Consider the following 21302-nt stretch of genomic DNA (forward strand, 5'->3'; position numbering starts at 1 on the left):
GGAACCTGCATACTTCAGTTGCCAGTGCAGGATTTGCACATGGTTTTGGTTCACAGTAGAAGCCTTTGACGGCTGCTGCTTCTGGTCAGCCATCTTGACACTGCCTCTCAAGCTAATTTTTGTGTAAGGTGAGAGACAAGGACTCAGTTTCATTCTTCCACAATATTGTACATACCACCAACAACAATCTACAAATTCAGTGCAGTTTCCATCAGAATACCACCATCATTCTTCACAGAATTAGGAAAAAAAATCCAAAAATTCATATGAAACCAAAGAAGATCCTGCAAAGCCAAAGCAAGACTAAGCAAAAATAACAAATCTGGAAGCATCACATTACCCAAACTATACTATAAGGTCATAGTCACCACAACAGCATGGTACTGGTATAAAAATAGCCACCTAGACCAATGGAACAAAATAGAGAATAGAGAACCTATAAATAAAGCCAAATACTTACAGTCAACTGAACTTTGACAAAGCAAACAAAATCATAAAGTGAGGAAAGGACACCCTATTCAACAAACAGTGCTGTTTATCACTTTTAAGTTCTGCCTTCTATAAAACCCAAGGGCATGAACACAATACAGCCAAGTTCTGTGCATCTGTACAACAAGGATGGCCTTTACCGCATTTCCAGTACCCTGATCCTCACTTCCATCTAAGTCTTCATCAGTAATGCCTTTACTGTATTTCTACCAATGTTCTGATCATAACCACTTATGTAGTCTAAGAAGTTTTGGACTTTTCCTACAGCTTTACTCTTCTTCTAAGCCCCCACCATAATTACCCTTAATGCCCCACTCACAGTACAGGCTTTTGCTAGTCCGATTCTCCTGATTCTTCCAGCCTCTGCCCCTTACCCAGTCTCAAGCTGCTTTCACATTGTTAGGTATTTGTTATAGCATCATCTCCATATCTTGGTACCAACTTTATGTCTTAGTTTGTCTTCTGTTGCTATAACAGAATACCTGAGACTTGGGAATTTATAATGACAAACTTATTTTTCACAGTGCTGGAGGCTGGGAAGTTCAAGAGCATGGTTCTGGCATCTGGTGAGGGTCATTCCAAGGTGAGAGGTGGAAGGCTGAAATCAGTGCATGAGACAGACAGAAAGTCACCAGGGGCTGGGCTTGCTTTATAACAACTCAACTTCATGATAACTCACTTTTTCAAAAATGACATTAATCCATTTGTGAGGGCTTTGCCTTCATAACTCAATCACCTTTTATTACTCTCCACCTTCCAACACTGTTGACCTGGGGATTAAGTTTCCAGCACATAAACTTTTGGGGGAACACATTCAAATCACAGCATTTAATGAGGGTCTTCTCTTACTCTGAGGAAGATTTAAACCCTTCAATGTCCTACAAAGGTCTCTCTGATTGACTTTCTCTTTATCTGGGAAACTCTCCCTTTCCGCCCCCAAACCCTTGTATTCTCTGCTCTAGCCAGGCTGGTCTTCTTGCTCTTCCTTGGACACAACCACCAAAGACCCTACAGAATTTTATAGTAATTTTCCGTATATACAAGATGGCCCATTCTCAGATCTTTTTGTCTCCTTATTCTGTCTATGCTTTAGTGTCACCATCTCAGAAAGGCCTTGCTTACTATCCCCTCTGGGTTTACCCCTCTCCCACTTCACCAGTCTGTCCCTTTGCTCTGCTTCATTTGGATAGCACTCTTTACTACCTAAAATTACCTCAAAACATTTTATCCATTTAATCATTGGCCTTCTAAAATGCATAATAGGAAGAATGTACACCCTACACTGTTAGGAACATTGTCTCTCTTGTTCCCTCAATAGCTACAGCACCTAACCAGGGGCCTGGCACAGAGCAAGCTCTCTGTATTCCCTGAGTAAGTGCAAAATAGCTGCACAGGACTGGGGAGCCTGGGACAAACAGGCTGTCTCTTTCACTTTTGGAATGGGTACAAACTAGGTAGTAAATTGCTAGTATTTAACAAATATTTTCACATCAGAGAGGAAATTTTCCTTTTCAATTTTTACAAAAATAAGTAATATCACTGGGCATGGTGGCTCACACCTGTAATCCCAGCACTTTGGGAGGCCGAGGTGGGTAGATTGCTTGAGCCAAGGAGTCTGAGACTAGTGTAGGCAACGTGGTAAAACCCTGTCTCTACAAAAGCTATAGAAAAATTAGCTGGGCATGGAGGTATATGCTTGTAGTCCCAGCTACTCAAGAGACTGAGGTGAGAGGAGTGCTGCAGCCCAGGAGGGCCAGGATGCAGTCAGCCGTGATCGCACCACTGCACTCCCACATAAGCAACAGAAGTGAGGTCCTGTCTCAAATAAATAAATAAATATTAATAAACTCCCGAGTCTGCAATTCCACAGCTAAGATTTTATCATGAGAGCTTATTTCTACATGTGGCTCTGACATAGGTTTATGGATTTACTGCAGTGCTACTTGTAAGGACGATACATTGAAAGCAAATGCCTGTCAGAAGAAGACAAGCTAAACAGCAGTGCACCCACGAAGGAGATATTATGCAGCTATTACAAATGAGATACATTTATCTTTCTATAATCCGTCTTTATATATTCTATGAGACTATGTGTGCATGCATGCATACAGTGCTGCTCTCAAACAATATTTTAGATATGTTCAGTAAAATAATGTGCAACAGCTGTAGATTATTCTCCAACTGGAGAAAACACACACACATATTTGTGTACATGCACATAAGATATGTATTTGTACAGATAAAAATAACGCGTGAGACTAGCTGATTATAGTTAGATGGACTGAGTACTTAGGGGATTGATATTATTTAGTAAATTTTCAAAATTAATACAAGAAATAAATTTGCCTTTAATTTACATATGTTAAAGGATTATTCCTTTATTTTTGTATATACGTATGCAATTTAAGCAACTTTAATTGTATTAAACTACAGCAGTGTTATTTCATCTATCATTCATTAGAACTAAATATTTTAATATTTATGAGTTATAAATTTTTCACAAAGAAGCAATTCTGAAAACATCTATCTTGAGACAATATATTTCCCTTACTATACTATAAAAGCATGTAAAAACAAAGTAAAATAACTTCACCTTTATCAAACTGATGATAACGGGAATGCATGCTTTTTAAACCATGAAACTGTCTTTGAAATGCTTTCAAATAGCCAATTAACTTACACTCCATTTTGGCTTAAGTGAGCTGATAAAACACAGAATCACTCCATCAATCCTCAGTCAATGAACCCTTGCTCTTCAAAGGTTAATGCTTCATTGTATTGAAGAGTTTTGTCTCTTTATATATTAAAGCAAAATGTATGTTTTAACTAGCATTTTATTTAGTTCTCATTTATATAGAAGACAATGAGAAAAAGGATGTTATGACAATAGAATGGTGTAATAAATAATTTCATCATAGGATTATTCTGCCCTTTCTCTCTAAAACGGTAAGACAGTATTCTGTGAAAGGAGTTTTATATCTAAAATATAGCATTCCGTTTTCATTACTTTATTTCTAATGTTCAGTAAGATTTAATATGCAATATTTTAAAATCCTTAGCCCAAGCTTTGCAAGTCACAGAATGCCACAGGGCACGATGGCAAGAACATTAATTTCTTTCTCTCTTGGTTATTATAATGGCACCCTTATGTGGCTACAGAAACTACTCCTTATGTTTTAATCTTATTCCATTGCAGACTGGAATTTTGTTCTTAAGTTTGTTTCACAGAACTGAAGTAATAACTGAATGGAAGTAATAGTCTTAGAGAGATTGTATGCACATGAATTTCATCTCCAAAGTTACTGTCCTCCTGCTCAGCCACTGCTGGAGATGGACACATGGAGATTGGACAAGTGTCCAGGGGCATCAATGCAAGGGAGGAATGCTTCAATCATGACAGTTTGCACAACACAGCCACTGTCATCTCATTAGCAGGCATGAGCATTTTTGCCACATGCTAGTTAATACAGTCACACCTGCTCTCACCATGTCATCCTAAACACTGGAACTGGACTTATTTTGTATTCCTCCAAGTTTTGGCCACTTAATTCCATGACATCACAGGACAACAAAGTCTGTCCAAGAGGTCACCTGGTCCAGTCTCCTGGCTTTCAGGAACACCAACAGTTAACCATTGAAGATGAATGGGTTTCTGTTGCATTTTAAAATGTCTGCTGGGATGGTGATTCCCCACAATTTGTAGCCAGCTTCAGTGTTTAATCAGCCTTATAATTGTAGTGGAGTGAGAAGCCTGGTAAAGAAGAAATTATGTCTTATTTTTCTTAGTTAAAAAGCTGAAAAGCTGTCTTTCAAGAGTTGCCGGTCTTGTCAACTTCTACCCTTAGAGAGAACTACAGACAGTTTTGGAGGATTTCCTGGCACCGGGAAGAATAACGTAAATAGTTCCTTTACCTGTCCTGGAGCCCTCACACTCATGCATAGGAAGCTGCGAAGTCACCAATCAAGAAAAGAACCACGTACTGTCTCATATATATATATTGTGGGGGGTAGTAACTAGAAGATTCCTGATTAATTCACGTCTTCGAAAGTGAGCTTATCTGGTAGAAATAAACAGCCCTTTAGATGTAAATAGTCTTTTTAGATATTATTAAATTAATCCTGATACAGAGCAATTTATCTTGATCTATAAATTGAGGCAAGTTACTACTTTCCAGTCCTTAACTTCAGTTTTGTTAACATTACCCCAAATCGTTAAATGAAATACAGAACTTGCTTTTACTTTTACTCTGTAGTTGATTCAAAACACCAATGCCTCTTCTGCCATATTTGCCCAGTAGTTCATTTTACTTTGTTTATAATTCTAAAATTCACTACTTTACAGTTTGTTTAATCTAATAGCTATAAAGTCCTAGATATTTGTACTATAGTGCATTTTCATATCGTACAATAATTTTTCTTATCAGGAACTGTGAAGATTGTGCTAAGTGCTTGAGAAACAACTAAATAAGAATAGCAGCTGTAAACACATACAATTAATTTGAACACTAAAATGATAAAAAAAAAATCATCATCATCTTGTAGCAAACCATTCATTATTTTCTCTTCCATGCATATGGGGCTGTTCTAGGAGAGGGATGTGGTCCTGATCCTCTCGGGATTATGTGCTCTTCTATTAAACGAAAAGCTTTAGTAAAAGGCCAGGTTTACCTCTACTAATCTAGGGACGCAGTGTGGTAGAGTAGAATGGGTTAAGATAGATTCATTTACAAATCCTGGCTCAGTCACATTCTAACAACACAACATCGAGTAAGTTCCTCTGCTTCCCTGAAACTCCATTTCTTCAATAGTAAAATGTGAATAATTCCCATTTGCGGGACTACTGTGAAAACTGAGATGATATATGTCAAGTGCTTGCATGGTGTGTTCTCAAATTGGCAGTCATTATCTAAGAATTTGATCTTTGGAAAAAAGTTAGTGTGACATAACTTGTATCATTAATGATTCTAAACTGAAAGTTAGCATCTGAACTCTTAAGCCAAAAATGCCATTTCATTGGCTTTCCTCTTGGCACCATTTGCAGGTCTTTTCTACCTAACCTAAAAAAAAAGGTACACATTTGCCATCAGATAACATGCAACAGTGGCTCAACATTTTCTGACCTGGGAATTAGAGAACACAGAGAGATTTCTTTTTCAGACATAGCCATATCAGTAGTTTTCTCCAAAGAGGCCAACATATGTTGCAAAATATAATTTCAGTGAACAAAAAAGGCCTATTTTAAGGTAATTACATTTAGCTCTATGTCATATACCTGAAACAGTTAAAGATGCATTTAGAGGATAAATAGAAAGCATACAGTTTGCACCCTATATCTTCTCCCTCTTATGAAAAGAGAAACTGAAATAAATCAAAATAAATCATTCATTCAATATGCATTGAACAACTAGAGTATGCCAGGTAGTATGACTACTTGGAAAATAAAAATAAAAACGATTCAAACAGTGCCTTCATAAATTTGACATGGTCAGTCTAAGTTTTGTGACATAAGACCTATGTGTCAATCAGGGTCCTTATTACAAGCAACAGGATTCAACTTTTACATAGAAAACACCTTTCCCTAAAGGCTATTATGAAGCTCACTGAAACTTTGGTGAGACTGAAGAATCAGCATGGAGGGTGAATAGATGAAAATAATTACCTGAACACCACAGAAGTGGTTTGGAGAGTTAGTCACCGTCCTGGGACAGGGCCAGATGCCCCATTTATCACCTCACTGTACTTCTCACTCCCAAGAATCCCATCGCCCTGACACTGCTGTAGCCACCGCTACCAAAGAGGAGTTGCCCCTGTACAAGCTTCCAGATCCAAGTCCAAGTGTGTGTCTCTGATTTGTAGATGATGAATCACCTGCCAGTACTGTAAAAGATGCTGGAAAATTGAATTTCTAACCTTTACAGGTTCTGTGATGGTGTCAACCACTGCTGAGTTTCATAAAAAGTGAAACTACTCAAACTTTGAACTGAGCAGATGAGTTTATAATCTAGGTTATCTAAAATAATAATAAATATTCACTATGTTGCATAAAATTATCACATTGCTATTAATTTTCCATACATTCTATTAACTTCCTGATGGTAGACAGATTACTCCTCTCCTACGTTCTAAATTCAGTCATGGGTCCCTTACCAATGGGGATATTTTCTGAGAAATGTATCACTAGGCAATTTCGTTACTGTGTGAACATCGTAGGGCGTACTTAACATAAACTTAGTACAACCTACTACACACATAGGCTAGATGGTGTAGCCTATACTCTTAGGCTACAAACCTGTACAGTAAGTTACCATACTGAATACTGTAGGTAGTTGTAACAAAATGATGTATGTGTTTGTAAACATAAACTTACAGAAAACAAATACGATATAAAAAATAAAAAATGATACTGCTGTATAGGCATTTAATATGAATGACGCTTGCCAGCCTGGGATTTGCTCTGAGTGAGTATCTCCAGCCTTTTTAGGGACCCAGCTTGCTTAGAACTAGAAAACAAGAATTACAAAACAGACATTGATTATTTTTTAAAAATCACCAAGAAAGTTTTTCGTTTATCCTGAAAAGTGTGTTCTCATGACTATTTGAATACATAATTTTTAACCAAAATTAGGGATGGGCACAGTGCCTTTACATAGCTACTTTTCACATAACTGACTCAGCAGTTTTTCAAATGCTATTAAATGCCTTCTTTTATATGTGTTTAACTGAATACAAAGTAGTAAATATATACCCATATGTTGCATTCAGACAAATAATTTTGTTCATTTCCCCTTAAAGGAGACGATTAAAATTCAACCCTGAATGCAACTCTTTTTTTAACCTAAAGTTCCAATCACCTCTGAAATTAAGATAAATGGCTTTAAAGAGACCATCTTGCACGTCAAGAGTTTTGTTTACAAAGCACTATCTTAATGAGGTTAACAGAAATGAATTTGGAACACATGGATTGAATAGCCTCAGAATACACAACTGAGAATGTAATGAAAAAAGCATTTGGTACAAATATTTTAGATTTACTGAATCCCAAATATTTAGATAATATTATAATGGTGTTTGTCAAATCCAAAACAGTTTCAAATACACTCTTTAATGGTAATCTGAAACTACTGATACACTGTATGTAATAAATGTACCCTTCTAAAATAGGTTTTAACCTTATCGGTTATTCTATGATCAAGTCATATTTAAAGTAGAAAAAGATTGAAATAAATAAAATGTATCTTAATTGCCTCAGCATGCGTAATACAAACCTCATTGTTCCAGTGAGTACCCACACTATTTATAGTTAGCTTGATGCTTGGGTTTGACAGGCAGCCATCTGGGGCACTGCAAGAGGCCATTTTGAAAACACAAACCTTCAGCAAGATCAAAGTGTCTACAGACGTATTAAATTATACCCAGACAGAAAAGTATGTGTCCTCAGTCTTTCATGTGAAATTCAACATTGATACATGCACTATGTGCTTTCGGTTTCATGCGTACACATAAAATCCATACCAATGAAATGCTGAGAGATGGCTAAAAAAAATAAAAAGAATCTAAACTAGGATCACATGTCCTTTCCGGCCTCTAACTGTGGCATTCATCTGACATAATAGAGACTCAGAAACACAGTGCGCCTTCACTCTGCGGGGGTTACAAAGCTGTTCAGTGTAGGAAATCAGCACGTGAATCTCTCTTCCCCTAGCTAGAAAATGAAAAACACCTGACACTTGAAAACTGTTAGTACATGATTTGAATGCCATTAGGGGCTGCTCCTACACATTTCGTATTACAGCTGTGGAGTGTATAACCCATGAATAGCACTTGTGTTACGTTTGCTTTAAAAAACTGTGTTGATCCCTCCAGGCGCTCTATTTGCAAGTACTCCCACATGAGGCATAGAGCAGGGGGAAACGGGAGCAAACAGATCTGTCTTACAAAGAGACTGTTCTACAAGGAAATATTTTTAGAGGCTGGAGAAACGGGTAGTGTACCTCCCGCTCTGGTTATAACTTTTAAAAGACCTTGGCCCAGGAGATCTTTTATTGACTTAACTAAAACTATTTGTACAATGTGCAGGGCTCAGGGTCTAGGCAACCATCTCCGTGTGGCTGAGAGTTTTAATAAAGTTTGACATGGCCTTTCTGGATTTAGTTTGTGGAAGGAAGGTTATAACCAAGTGTTTTTCTTTGGAAAAAGCTGCTCTTTGGGGTTTTTTGAATCACTTCTCAAATTGTGAAAATCAGATCAGAGATAATCTTTCAATGTATTATGAGGTTTATGTTTCTTTTGGATTCTTTTTTCAGGTTAGCCTCATTTTAGAATTTCAGGATTGGAATAAAATGCCTTAAGAGCTTTTGAAATAAAATTTCTTAATATTTTTCTCTATATACAGTCAAGTGCAGACCAAAGTGGTGTATTTTAGGAATATGGAAGCTGACAAGGATTTCTGCTGTAATTTTCTGTTCTGATCACAAATTTTGATAAAAATCAGGAACAAATGGCACATATGCCTTTCTTCTGCAATTATATTTATTGGCAAAAACAACTTTCCTATCACTGAAAATGGCATCATCAAGTATCAAATGTTCCTAGAAAACTGAGATAACTTTTTAAGAGGGAATGCTGTGAAATCAAGGCCGGTGTTAAATCAGAGAAGTCTGTTGTTCATTAGAGAAATACTTTGTGTATCATGTGATATTAAATTCTCATACTCAATGATCTACACAGAGTTTGTACAGCAGCAAAGGAAGGGAGTACTCTACTCCACATTTTGGGAAATTGAAGGATAGCTAAAATTTATAAGCTGTGCATATCTTCTGATTCCACCCCTGATTTACTCACCACCATTTTCCTCCTCATTTTTTGCTTTAGAAGGATGAACTAGGCAAATTGCATCCACAGGCTGTTATACTCTGGCTACAAGTTGGTCAGTGAGACTATTGGTTGGTGTTGGCTGTAGGATGAGAATATAGGTAGTGTATTTATTATTCCAGCTTCCGCCTTGTGGGGTCACTGGAAGTTGTTAGCATTCCTTTACCAAAGGTCATGCTGTTTATCATGTAGGTCTGTCTATACAGCTCTTTATTGCTGGCTTGTTTATTCCCTCTTCTTGCCCATTCATGCCAAAGGGAGCTAAATGACTCACCACTCTCGCTGGCCTCAGGAACCTGCGCAATTCTTTTGTTTCTCCCAAACCTGCCCACATCTTTGTTAATAGTTCATTTATTAAACAGTCTGCAACTGTCCAGCTTGAGTGTGCTATGTCTAAGAGATAACTCTGAAAGGAACATGGAGTTCTCATTTCCTTGGAAGAAACTATAATTGCCATTGTATCTTTAAACTTAAATGTTCCTGATAGTTTTCTTAGGAATTGTTCATCTTAACCTCTAGGCTAGAATGTTGGTGATTTCTTGGGAATACTTTCTTGGATTTCTTGTTCTTTCTTTTCTTCCTTGTCTCTCTCTCTCCTTCCTTCCCTCCCTCCCTTCTTTCCTTCCCTCCCTCCCTTGCTCTTTTCTTCTCCTCTGCTTTCCCCTCCCTTCCTGCCTTCCTGCCTGCCTGCTTGCTTTTATTTACTATTTTGCTAAGACAAATTTTGTACTCAGGTTTGGTCTAGAGACGTTGATTTAGGGACGAGAGAACTATAGGGCATTTTTAGAGAAATGACATATTAATACACCACTTTTTTTAGACAATGGTTATATTTACTATAATCATTAAAGTAATAAAGTTTGATTATGTAACAATCATTAGTTTTAACTGCTATTTTTATTTATCCACTTATGAAGCGTATAATAAAACTGTACCTCTTGACTCCTATATGGTTGAATAGGGTCCTGTGACTCTCTGTTCAATAATTTATGAGGGGAAGTGCCAAGTGTCACTTTCCATTTGGGCTAGATCATTTGATGCCACTGTAGGACAGTCCAGAGGTGTTTTGTTCTTTTCACTTTAGAACGATGATCAGAAATGTTGTAGATAGTGCCTGCTCCCTCAACTCCAGTCCCCAAATAATATTGCAATAGAACTTTGAACAACATTAATTTCATATAGCGGGAGTGAGAAACTTTTTGTTTATATCTATCCTAACTGATATATGCTATGATATACTAGTTTGTACAAGTTAGATTGTCTCTAATAATGGAATTACTCATGTTTGTATTTTTATATACATTAATGAGTAGGAGGAAAAAAAGGACTAAGTTAAGGCTAGTAAGGTAAAAGAATTACATTTGAAAAGGTGTTGCACAGATAGATGCCAAATTGATGTCAGGAAAAAAATTATTGAGAATGAATATTAGAAAATAAGGATACTTTGTACATAAGCACATACTAAGTTCTGGTATTGACAGTGGAGAGTTGAGTACCTAAGTTATGTCAAATTATGGCAGGCATTTTAGTAATATTTAATAACCACAACACTCCTATATACAGTCATTCTACAAATGTCTATTGAGTGCTTCTGTGTGTAACGCATTGTAGTAGATGTTAGGGATATAGCAATAAGCAAAATAAACACAGTTCCTACTGTTAGAGGAATCACCTGGGAGCCTGCAGGACAGGCAACAGGCAATTTACACTGAGGAATAGTGGCTGCTAAGAGGAAGGAGCACATGCGCTGGGAGTAGGTAGAAGAGTGATTATCTGGTAGATGCATCAGAGAAAATTTCCTGGAAGAGAGAATGGGAATGTCGAGGCTGGGACATGGAGTATGACTAAGAGTAAGCCAAGCAAAGAGATGGAGTTTTCTATGCATAAGGAGAAATCTATGTGTTGGAGCTCGGTATTTCTTAGGAACTAGAAGAAAGTGCAACATGGCTTAAGCACTAGAAGAAAGTATAACATGGCTATTTTAGCAAAAACGGGTCAAAAATACCTGACTTTTCCAGATGCTGCCCAAGGAATTAGGTAACCAACACAAAATGTAGGGCATTTAACTCCCACTGGGGCAATCTTTATCAAATGGGAAACAAGAAAGAGGAGAGAGAGACGGGACAGATAAATTTTCTCTTTAATCCTCCCTCTAAAATAATGATAATGACTTAACAAACATGCTAACATTTACTGAGAGCTTAGTGTGTATCAGGCACCATTCAAAGCACTTGAAACCTATTACCATGTTTAATCCTCAAAGCACCTCAAAATCCTAATGTGTACGCAGAGGTTTTTGAGTAGCTTGCCCAGTGTGACACTTTTATTATGTGACACAGTCAGGCTTTGAACTGAGATCTGCTGAAAGCAGAGCTGGCTCACACTGTTCGGTCAGGTAGAGGCTGAACTGACTGCTAAAAAGAGATAATCTGATTGCGTTGGTAACTACCTGTTATAAATAGCACTTAACAAAAGAAGATGGAAATTGACAAGCACTATTACAATTTGTAACTAGGTGATAAATTTGGTCTTGTGATTTTTTCCCCCTATGTTCTTGAGTATAGGGTTGCAGTTTCAATGGTGCCTTAAAGTGCGTGCAGTAAAACACAGCTGGTAACTGACTTTAACTATAATTATTGGCCTCTTACCAGTATTTAAAGATGCATTGCATGGATCAGTGCTTTGAACTTTGCTTTTTGGTTTTTATCAACAGTATACCATTACTTTCCCAAAGACCTTTTCTTCACCTTTATTTAGATCTTGCAGTGATCTATAATTACATGAAACTAAAAATTCTCTATGGATTGATATCCATAGATTACAAATATGTCATGCATTATGTTACCAGACAAAAGGGCAGCCATCCAATTTGTTACACCAGTAGCACATTTACTAGCGCTTGGACAATGATCTATTTGTTAAAAGCCTTCTGGTTTTCACGCTTTGGCCCAGATTTCAACTGAGATAGAAATTGTATGAAAAATGGAATTTGAATCACTTGTTATTCATAATAGTTAGAAAATAGGACAGTGTTGCATAGGTGGTTGTAAATTGGTATTTGCCTATAATGCATCTGTTTTTAAATCTGTGTTCTGTGACAGAGAATAAATACATAGCATTTTGCAACATCCTAAATGTATGAATTCCAAATTAATGCTACCATCAGTATACAAACTAATTCTACTACATTAAATTATATGTGTAGTAAAAGGAATAGTAGTAGCTTAGATTTTAAAAATAAGGAAATATTACACATTATGGAACTTGAAAATGAAGTTGGATTCTCCCAATGTCTTCAGTGGTCCTTAGTAATCAATTACAAATGAATCCAATAAATGGATTTAAGTAGTAAGAATAAAGTCATTAAGTTTCACAGGAGAACCTATATCCCCTCTGGCAGCAGCTTGGTTCTAACAATATTTGTCACATGATTCTGATATTACTCCATTCTGCAATTGGGAATTGAAAGGCTTTGATCATTTCCTTAAACCTTTCCTTCTCTGTTTTGAAAACTGCAGTAACATCTATGTGTATAAATAGCATGACATTTTTCAATCCTCCCAGGCTTGAAACGTTATACTTATCATTGATTCTTCTCCTCTCTTGCCCCATTGCCCAATGTGATATCAAATCCCACTTGCTAGTAATAGTTTTTCCATCATTATTTTCCATTATGTGCCAGTTACCAACATCAGAATTCAATTTCCTCTCACTTTATTAACTGTTTTTTTTTTCTGCCTTCATCCATAGTACACAGTGATATCAGATAATATTTATGGGAAAGAAGATCATTCATGTCATGCCCTTCCCCCAAAACATTCTATTGCACACAGGCCAGAGTTCGAAGAACTCTGGCATAAAATTCAGATTATATTGCATTCCTGTGTGAACCTACTGTACCAAATTTCTCTTGCCACTATTGGTTCTCATGATCACTACATTTCTTAGGTTACTCAACAGTCTCAAATGACGCTTGCCCTTTCGTGATTGTACTGATTTCTGAAATTACAAGCTCCATTTTGGCCCATCAAGATCTCTCCTATATTTCGCAGTTCTAATTTATATCTCTTTGTTCTTATAAAGCAATTATCACATTACTTATAATCTACTGTTATTTTGTATATTTATTAGCTATAATTCTATATTCATTGTCTCAATGACACACTCTCTAAGATATCTCCAATGCATGTATTTTATGTTCTCTACTTTTAACAGATGATAAACTGAGGCTTAGAGAATTTAAGCAGCTTTGTAAGATCATACAGCCAGCATTGTCAGAGCCAGGATTAAACCTAAGTCAGTTAACTCTTGAAGACAGGGCATTCTAACAGTATGTGGCTCTCCATAGCTCATTCTAAACAGATTTGCAAAAGATACAAATATCTGTTCCTCGTACAGGCATACACAAACACACACGCGCTACTACTGCAGTAAGATAGATACTAAACAAAGGATAGAGATATACCTATTGCAGTTAAATTTAGAATACTTCGGTTTGTCTTAGATTTCTAAGAAATATTCTGACTCCTAGACAGCCAACTAATGACACACTTGATAATACATTTTTCAAATTTCTTGTGTCTCCTTGATTAAAAGTATCTATTACGTCTCACACTGCATATGAAGGAGTATCTCTGAAACTTGAGGGTGTTACTGCTAACCAAAGAGTGTTTATTTGTTTGAATACTTGTGGATTCTGCCTTTTGTGGTTGGACTTGTGATACACAGTAGGTCACTGACAGTAGATTAAAGAGACTGATAGTGGCATTGAAATAGAGCGGCGCAGAGCTCGGGTACTTTAGGAGCCTTACTTTACTTTGAATGACAACTACGAATAATGTTCCACAGCATCCTTGTCATCCCATGCTGATGTGGAGCTATGGGACAGCAGCGTGCTAAGTCACTGGGAATCCAGCATGGAAGGGAATCACGGGAATGACAATCAAGCTGTTAGGCAGCTTCAGTTGCCCCTTTGTTTCTGCTCCAACTGAGAATCTTTTGTGTCTTTTTTTTTTTTAAGTCATTTTCCTCTCTCCACTCTACTTTGCTAATTAAAATTCTAATCACTCTGACAGCTAGAGGTAGGGGAAAAAAAAATCATTCTTCCATGCTGGAGAAGGTAATTTCAAGGTGTTTTAGCTGCCAAAGAAACAAACGAAAATTAGACAAAGAAGCTGGTTGTCATAGCAGGACAAATGAATTTTGCTTTCCCATTCTGCCTAAAAATATGAAACTTTAGCAAAGACAACACATTTCTACTTGGTATTACAGAAATTCTAAACACATGAAGGTTAAACAATATGCTTCACTTTCCTACAGATTAAGGTTTTCTGGTAAAAAATAGTCTTTTATACTTTTGTTCATGTCAAAAATAATTTACTGTTCTTGGGGTGAAACAAAGTGTAACATCAAAGGTTTGATTTGGTCTTTTTAGTATGTTTTTTCTGAAAGTGTTTCCTTTTAATCTTTGATTTTCAGATTTTCATTAAACATTTAGGACACTAGAAATTCATATTTTAAACAAAATTTTTGGTGTGATTTTTTTTAATAAAATTGGGATGTTGAATTTTTAATGTCAGCTGGTCTACAAGTATTAAATACAATTTTATCCAAGATGTATTTGAAAATTAGTTTTCTAGAAAGGTAGGCTTCCTGAGAAGCATTTTAATGGGATTAATAATGACCTGAAGTTTGATTGTATCTATCAGGGATCCAGAAACAGGGTGGGCTGAAAGCCTACCTATCCTAGATAAACAACTGTTTGAATTGACTGGCATTTTACCAATTGCTTAATTTTAGTAAACTGACTGGACACTTGTTAAGATACACTAAATTGGCTATCTGATCCACATCATTTAAATCTAATCAAATATATGTTATAAAAAATACAGATCATGAGTTAATCAACAAAAATCACAGAGTGGTCTGTGTTACATACTCAGGACACAAACACAGGTCTACAACACAACACAAAGCCTCTAGGATTTTGTAATGTAATAAAGTTACTTATTGTGTGATACTAATGTTTAGAAGGAAGGTACAGGAAATAATAAATTTTGAAATTGTTATGGACTTTAACTTCCTGAGGATTTATTTAGATATTTATTTCCTGACCAAAAATATAAGGATAAAATTATACCAATTAAATAAAACCCACATTCAATAATGGCTACATCTATAAAAGGTTATTATTTTTATTTTATATGCATGTATGTTTTAGAATTAAATATTACTATAATTCTCTGTAAAAGTAAGTCTTTAAAGTATTCTTTATTAATGAGCTAAAGTATGGTTCTGTCACTTTGTTATTGTTGTTATGTGATTGGTTCACTAAGTAAGTAGCTTTCAGTATAAGAAAATAATAAACTATTCAGTCTACAAGGTTTTAACAGCACATGAATAGCAATGAATCATAAGAATCCAGTAATGTATTTATAAGAATTTTCAAAGATTGTTAGCCTAGAAATGTCCAGAGAGAGTTTTGTAATATATTGGTGCAAATCATTAAATCAACAAACGTATTTGTTTTTAACTTGTAAAGTATCACAAGATCATGAGAATATATTGTTTATTATTGTACTAATTCTAAGATTGTTTTGGAAGACCCTGTGCTTTAAAGAAGAGAATCGAGCATAAATTTCATACAAAGGGAGACTATGAATACTATAGTACTAGTAGATTGAGGAAATATGAAATTCATCATCAGATTTCCCCAGATTTTAAAAAGTCATTTACATAAATATTCCAACATGCATTGGCAGCACATTAAAGTTTAACTTTGCAACACAATATTTGGAGCTCATATATCAGATCTGTCAGTATATACCTGAGTTATCATATGCAGAATTATATAAAATCTCTGACCCTCAGATTCCTCAAATACAAAATAGAGTCAATGATGCAATCTCCCAAACTGTAGGAGACAACATATTATTGGATATGGACAACTTACTATCTTTCTATGTCAGTTATGTGTGGATAAAAAGGAATACCACAAGCACTAGCTATTTGATCTAAAAACCAGTATAGCTCTGAGGACTTTCTTTAGCCTGAATAGTAAAGATGAGTTTTGGTAGCTGTTATTGAATACCTACAATGTGCAAGGATTCATGCTAAAAATTGAAAGATACAAAGGTGAACAAGCGAGAGAGTCACTGATTTCAAAAACCATTTAATATAGTAGTGCAAACAGCTATGCACACAAATGTAATGATAGGTGAGGGAATGTATTCTCTTTCTGAGTCAACAAGGGGGCCTAGTTTCAAGGGCAAGAACTTCCCAATGCCCTCCTCCCCTCTTTCCAACTGGGAAACTTAACAGTCGTTGTTTAAATTTTCACAGGCATGGGCTAATAAAGTCAATCACTCCAGTGGAAGTTTAAAGAAACTCTTTTCATTGGATAAGGGGCTTGGAGAAGGTGGGAATTCTTACCAGGTTAAAAGTCCCTGTCCCTACATCTGGCTGGATTCCATAACTTGGGTCCTCCTCCAGACTCTTTGTGAAAGCTTTCTCTCTCTCATCTTCTTCTTTCCTTTTTCTCTTTCTCTGCCTAAATAAATCACTTTTCTGCAAAAACTCTTTAGGGTCCAATATTTTCTTATGAACACAGCCACCATGGACTTCTCTCCTATTCTTGAGTGAGTGAGAGACCAAGAGCCTGGAAAAACATCCTCTCAGGGGAGCTGAGTACTCCCCTGTACCCCAAAATGCAGAAACAGAGCTACTAAATAGAAGCTAAGTATGGAACATCCTAATTTCCATATTACAAATGCAAATAATTGTTCTATAGTTACTATGTCACTGTTGCTGTTTTCACTACTATCCTAGTAGTCAGTTTTAATACTATCTGAGAGTCCAGCATAGCCATGCACTGTAAGTCATCCCGGGACTTTTTACGCAACTTGTAACCCCAAGCAATTAGAATATTTGTAGATGTTCCTACATGGCTTCTGGTTGTCAAGGGATACACTGACCATATAACTGCCCCCAAACCATGTGCCACTAAAGTTCCTGTAAATCAGGACACTTGAGAAAGAAAGGAGAACAATTAATCTTCATGCTGGGCAACCGGCAAATAACTTGGAAAAATTACTACCTATGGTCATGCTACTCAGAGCCCATACTTTGGAGTAATAAAACTGACTTTCAATCTAGTTTCTGCCCATCTTCTGCCTCAAACCCAAATTGTATTTTTAGCGTTGCTTCTGTCCTTTGTATTTGGATTTTGTATTTGGCCAACCTGTTCTCTGTCTCAAGGATTTGCCTTTTCTAATCTTGGGGATGACACTGAACCCCATTCTGCTTTCATGACTCTGATCCCAGCACAATGTAGTTGATCCCCAAGGCTTCCCAAATCCCCACTGGTATCCAGTAAAGCATGATTTGGATATCAGGACTTGGGCTGGTGCAAAGGCTATAGAAGAGCTCTCTACATTAAAGGTTAGAAGCTAGCCTACTGAAGCATACAAAAATCTGATGATAATAACAATGTATGTATGTTGAAACCAAACATACAATTTCAGCTAATGTCAATAGGCAAATATTATTATTCATAGATATCTTCCAACCAGGACATTTTAATTTGAGGAAGTACTTATATTTTCTTTAAAAATTCTCTCAGTACCCAAAAGGCTTAAAATTAGCTGTCTTCTTATCTACCACATTATCTTGAATAAACATTATTTAACTTGATATATACTGTAATATGACAATGACAAAGGCTTTGATCTTAATTTTATCATCTATTTCATGTGTGACCTTTGACAAGCTGTTTAACATCTTTTAACCTCAATTTTCGATGGAAACATAAAGATAATGATAATTAGCCACTAGTATCTTGTGGGTATAAGTGCTTTAAAAGTGTGAGTTTTAGCCCCATCCTCTTCCCTTTTCAATTCCTATGATTATCTGACTGGCTGTATTTCTATCTCATTTATCTGTCATACCTATCATCTATCTATCTATCCATCCATCCATCTACCTACCTACCTATCTATTCATCTATCCATCCATCCATCCATTTATTGAAGGGGATACATTCACTGGAAAGTTTCCACATGTAGCTGGCTAATGTTTACGCTATGTGGTCTTTCCCCCATACCTTCTTTCCAACAGTCATGGATCAGTGAGAGTCAGGGATCAGTGACGGCTTTCTCTACACATTGTCTGCAGAATAAGAACTGGCACAGTTGAAAACAAATCAATTGTTGCTCTTGCTCAGCTTTGAATTAAGATTCTTTTTTTAGTATAGCAGAGTAAAAAAAAAAAAACTCAATCAAACAAATAAAAACAGGGTTGAATACATACTTCTTAGTCCAATAGCCAGGAACTTAAGAAAAACTTTCCAGGTTCCAAAATAAAACATAAAATCATCTTTGATCTCAAGAACCAAAGTCTGGTGAAGTACGAACACCATTTATAAAAACTAAACATAAAGTAGTAAAGTAGAAAGACAGGAAGAATGAAAATACTTTCTTCACTCACAGAATGAGGTAAGAATTAGACGAGATGCTAAGAGGAACAGCTAAAGGGCGGCCATCAGGATCAGGCAAGGCTGAGGGCCTTTGACAGAACCCCACTCTGCCTCTCTTTGCAGTGGAAATCCTGGCAGGCAGTGGGAAAGGTGGTGATTTCAGGAAAGAGGGTTAACTCCATGGTGTTTGGGTCTCTAAGGCAGAAAGGACTTAAGTTCTACTTTCTACCCATGGTGGTGAGGACTCAGTAGTACTATGGAGGCTTCAGGAGAGGACAAATGTTCCTGGACCAAGAGGGCTTGAGATGACAAGTCTTCCTTTGTTTCAGCAAGATTTAGAGTAAACAAAGAAAAACTAGCTATGGCTACCAGAATGGAGGGAGGAAGAAATCCCTAGCTGATTCCCAAGATCTGAAGCAAAGGTTTCCCAGAGCCGGAGCTATGAAGGCATGGTGGACAGAAACAAATCTCAGATGATCAGCAATGTAGGTAGGGGCTGACGTTGAGTTGAGCCTGTCACACTGTGTTTTCTGTGCTGAGGTAACCCAGAGAGAGAGAGAGAAGTTGAGGGCAGAGGGACAGCTGCGTCTCTGGAGGCCAGATAGGACACTTCAGCCTGAAATCAGACCTTTATCTCTAACAACCTGGTGTTACTTTCAGCTCCATGTGATTTGGTCATTACTAGTCCCTCCAACCCCATCTGCTACTACTCTAAGTATACCATAGCCACATCACTTTTTTGTTCTTCCTCAAGCATGAGAAGGTTATTTCTACTGGGCCTTTGCAGGCTGTTTCTGCTGCTGAAAATGCTCTTCCCTCAGATTTTTGCCAACTACATGCTCTCACTTGATTCAAATCTCTGCTTAAAAATTTTCTTTTTAGAGATTTTTTCCCAGAATTTTTCTTCTAAAATAGTCGCCTCTACCATCAATGCTGTGAGGGCAAATCATTGTGGTTCTCCTTCACATGTATACCTTTAGTGTTTGACATATAACAACTTTCAATTCATACTAATTGACTGAATAAAGGAATGAATACATGAATTTCCCCCTGCACAGAAATATCTTCTCGAAGAAAAAAATAAGAATCAGTAGAAATCTTAAAAGGTGGAATAATTACCAAAACAGTTAAGTGACTAATCAGAAGTGAGCACATTGCTTTTAATGAGTAAGATTAATAGTCTACCCACACTCCCGTACACAAACACACCCCTGCCTTCCCTCTACAGATCAGTAATTGAACCTTATATGCAAATTGAATTATAGTAGCAAAGTTAAGTTTATTTTCTGCATATCTGAATTATGACTATAAATTTTTAGTCATTCACATTTATATTGTCAGTACCAATAAATTAATTTGCACTAAGAAATGTTTCTACCAGTATCTTAATTATATTTCAATTTATAGATATTTCTGGAAATTTTTGCTAATGATGAAGAAAACATTTTTTTGATCTGTTAGCTAGATCATAGTTATATACCCATATCACATAAAGTATTCTGCTTCAATAAGGTTTTTAAGGCATTTGGCCAGACACATCATGCTTGCAGCTATACATGAGACTGAATTCATTAAATTTTCTCTTTCAATTCACAGTAAGTTCCTAAACAGCAAGTTTGCCAGACTTGACCAGGATTTTAAACTTAGCTCACTTACTTACTTCCATTATTAGCCCCAAGACCCTTAAAATGACACATAATAAAGCAATAAATTATCTTTAGTACTGGAAACTATTTTCCAGTCCTATTGGTTGACGAGGTTCATTAAACAAATGAGATCAGAATATGAAAGAAAATATAGCTTAAAATATCCTCAGAAGCAAACTACAGGAGAGATTCAGAGAATGATCAAGGTCAAAAGTGGTAAGTAAAGGTAGCAAAAGGTGCCTCTAGAACAAATGTCACAATAATTAATTATTTAAATGTCTTTTCAGCATTGAGGAAAACCATGTGCAATCCACATATCCAATTCTGCATTGAGCATTTGAATCCAAGCTGAAATCTGAGAGCCACACTCTGTAGGAGATGACCTCCCTGGCTGGGAAGGGTAACTAGTATCAGTGTTATAGCCTGCAATAGAAGCAGAGCAGATTTTGAGGTAACTGAGAACCATCAATGCAGACATGAACAGGGGAGAAAACAGTTCTGAAAACAAACAAAAAAACTATACTTCCTCAGTGCCAGAGGAAATATACTCCTCTCTTGGCAGCCAGCGGGGAGAAAAACCTTCTGCTTATTTTAGACCTCCAAACTTTAAATTTATCAGTAGGTCACACCACTTTGAAAGCACTTTGAGACAGACATCCTGGTCACAACAGAGGTATACTGGGTAAATAACACAAACAACTACTGAGAAAATCCATATCAACCATATATACAAATCAGCCTTAAACTTTAATGTACATGAATATACAACCAAGATATTTGAAGAAAATCAACAGACTGGAAGAGAAACATCAAGATATCCTAAA

Source organism: Saimiri boliviensis, chromosome 1, assembly GCF_048565385.1.
Source record: "Saimiri boliviensis isolate mSaiBol1 chromosome 1, mSaiBol1.pri, whole genome shotgun sequence".
NCBI classification, from domain to species: domain Eukaryota; kingdom Metazoa; phylum Chordata; class Mammalia; order Primates; family Cebidae; genus Saimiri; species Saimiri boliviensis.